The following is a 3,565-nucleotide window of genomic DNA, read 5'->3' as shown; positions in this document are numbered from 1 at the left end:
GAAGCTTGTGACCCACAAATTGCTGTTTAAAATTAAAATGCATTCAAAATGAAACTGGCAAGACAACCACATATTAAACTTGCAATCTGCAGTGAAAAACACCTATCAAAAGCACTATATTAAATATGAATGCAATTAATTACCACATTGCATCTTGCAACTGAAATCTGAAAAAGATAGCCCTTCAATGCATTACCTTATTAAATTCAAATTGGTTGAATAATCTTTTTTTTTTTGCAAATTAAGAAGTCAAAGTAGAGATGGGTTGATGTGTCTTTGGTAATACACCCTTTGGCAGAGCTCCAGGTAGAATCTAGGGCTACAGACTCCTAGGTTTTTCCTTTGATGAACAAAAGTCCTTTATTTTCCTCATCCCAAATGTTCATCTACAATAAATTTAGAAATGTTTTCCGCCTGCTTAGTTTTAAGTTAATTTATAACTTTCAAGCTATAATTACTCAAGATATATTAAATATGATCTTGATAATTGTTTATATATTAGTTTTAAAAAATAACTACACTGATTTTTTGGTAGGTCAGTTAAATCATTCCTAAATTTGATACAAATTGAAGCTTTTTTTGGTAATGAATGTTTGCATCAGTGCTATCATTAAACAATAATGTAAATGAAATTCAACCAAATGTGTATATTTTCATGCCATATTTCAACATTAAAGAATTGTAGGTGGTAATAAAAGGATTCACTACAGCTGTTTGTAAATAATTTAATGACCAAGTTGTAGCTATTTATCTAGTTTTCAAAAGGTGCCAAAGAACTATTGAAAATTCCACAATACAACGTTATAACAATTAACATGTGTACTTAATTATAGCCTTAATGTTCCTATACATTATTTGTTCAAGAGAGTCACAATACATTAAAATATCACTAGCTAGAAATAAGAAAGTACCATATTTCACTTTCATTATTGCACACATAGAAAAAGACTCACCCACTCTTTTTATAAGATACCACAAGAATTGTAATTCCGCAAACATTATTTTTATTCATTACCCCTGGACCATGGTACAGACTCAGTAGATGTCAGATGAAGGAATGAATGAATATGTGTGACTGGATGACAAGCAAACTCAGGGAAAACACTCCATCTCTGGTTGCCAGAGGATGCTGCATGGACAACCACTGCCGCAGTGGGGTTCCTAAAATCTCTCTGCCATATTCTATTCTGGTTCACGTGTGTGCAAAAATGATAAAGGCTTCAGTCCAGCAAGTCCTTGCGTTACATAGAGGCTGCACTTATCCAAAACGCAGGGTCTGTAGCGACATGCACACGAGATTCCCCAGGTACTTCCTAAGGTTTGCTGCCATACGAAACCTGATACTGGTTCTGATATCAAATACATTTATATTTGGGAGCAGTCTCCTATCACTCTTAGCTAGACCTCATCGAATCTGTCCCGGGGATGGTCCTACCCCGGTTGTCAGCCTTGAAACTGAATGGAGCCCGCGGGTGCTGACCGTGGTGCTGAAAGGGAAGAGAAAGTCCTATTTTAAAGCTTTCCTTCCTCTCATTGGGTTAGAAAATTCAAGTGACAAGAGCAGGGGCGAAGGAGCCAGGAGCCGCATCGTTAACGTGAACTGTGCACCTCGGTCCCGGGGGCGGAGATGCGCTGCCTGGGGTTACAGCCAGTGCACCCTCTGGGCTCCCCCAAGCCCGGGGACCGCGCAGCCGCAGCCGCTGCTGTACCGGAGGGTGCTCCCGCAGGGCGTCTCGGCCGTCTCCGGGAAAGCCGGCAGCCAAGTGCACAGCCCAGACACGGGACCGGGGAGTCTCGGCGGAGGGCAGGGGAGGGGAAGCCAACCTGCGTCCACACGGAAAATGTCCTTTATTCGTACGAGGTAAGGGAAGACCAAGAGCCGATTCGAGCTTAAGTTTCCGGCCTCAGTCCTCCAACAGGTGCACGACTCCCCCGCCCCTTGCCCGCAGGACTGTCCTGCTGTGCCTTCCCGAGGCTGCCCCGCGGCCGGCCCTTCCCCGAGCCCCGCGGCAGGTGCAGCTTCCCTGACGCTCGGCGCCCGCCCGCACCCTTACCTGCGGCGTGGAGGCTCAGCAGCAGGCAGAGCGCGGGGGCGCAGCCCGCCCGCCGCATGGTGTTCGCGCCCACGGGAGGAGGAGACCCCTCCGCGGGCAGAGTGTGTCAGCGAGGGGAGCGCCTCGCCGAGGGGCCCTGGCCCCCGGGGTCCCTCCGCCGGTCCGGGCCGGGTCTGCGAGGCGGCCCGCGGCGCCCACGGGCACTGGCACCGGCCTCACCCCCGGGAGGGGAGATGGGCGGGCGGAGCGCGGGGCGGTGTCTGCGGCGGGCGCGGGGTGGGCGGCCCCGGGCATGCGCACTGCGCTCCGCCGCGGGCCCCTGAATCCCGGCTCCGGGTCTTGGCGACGGGGTGGGGGGGTCTGCCAAACCTGCTGGGGTGGGGAGGTGGGCGGGGCTGGAGGAGGGCACGACCGAGGAACGAGCCCAGGAAGGGTCCACCCGGGACCGCGCTCCTCCCCGATCCGGTTCACGCGCGCAGAGGCCCCCCTGGAGGGAAGGCGCCGCCGGCTGGACCGGCCTCTGGGGCCCCGAGACGGGGCACACAGAGGGTCTCCCCCGCCCGCACCCGCCTGGGGCGGCGTCCCCGTGAGCAGTCCCGGGTGTCCCGGGGTCCCTGGTCTCGCCGCTCTCCTTCCCCTCTCCAGCTCAGTCCCCGCATTTGAACTTTCTCTTCCTCAAGTCCCAAGTCTGTGCCCACAGTGACACGAAGCGGTGCGGCCATGCTTTTAGACTACTGGGCTATATCCACGCAATTGAAGGAAAGAAGGCACCTTCCTGTGTTACGGACACAGTTACCTCTAGTCTCCATGTTACTCTCTCAGGAGGAAAGTGGTAGACTCACGTCTGTACCTGGGCCCCCCGGTCCGGCCCCGCGTCTGTAGGGAGGCCCCACGGTCCGTCTAATACAGGTGCCCCCGCCGCCGAGTAAGACTTGGACGTGCGATCTTCATATTAGTCTAATGGCCACTTGCTCCTGGTCAAGAAGTCCCTCGACCTGACTTCTCTCCCTTAACTATCCCAGGAGCACTGGCCTTTCTGCCTCTGTGTCTCCGCGGGGTGCTGTCGACCTTTCCCGGTCGCCTCCGGTCGGGTCATCAGCAAGCTCGAGCTTACAAAGTGTGCATGGTCTCCCTTTTGCAGAAGGCCCTGGGCTGTCTCCAGATTGCAGTGGTGTTTCTCTTCCACACATGAAAGTATACACGACGTTTGCTCAGTATTGCCTCATGTTTTTCTTTCAGATATTCATTTATCTGTGGTTTGTCTTAGAACAAGTTGAAGGCTCCGTAAGAACTTCTGCGCCTTTATATCTCTTAAAGTGAATAAAGCCATTCTAGGGAAATAAAAGGTGCGAATGAGTGTTTGTTGAATTGAATTGCATGTGCCATTCAATGCTTTCTTCCTCCACCCACTGTGAATTGGGACAACTGATGGGAAACGTGCTACCTACAAGAGCTTAAATTAGGATCTGAGAGCCCAGGCAGCATCATTTCCGGTGTAATTTACTTCTCCT

The sequence above is a fragment of the Ceratotherium simum genome, chromosome 17 (assembly GCF_057802395.1).
Source record: "Ceratotherium simum simum isolate JZ-2026a chromosome 17, ASM5780239v1, whole genome shotgun sequence".
NCBI classification, from domain to species: domain Eukaryota; kingdom Metazoa; phylum Chordata; class Mammalia; order Perissodactyla; family Rhinocerotidae; genus Ceratotherium; species Ceratotherium simum.
The sequence above is the reverse complement of the archived record's forward strand: the minus strand, read 5'-3'. Positions refer to the sequence as shown.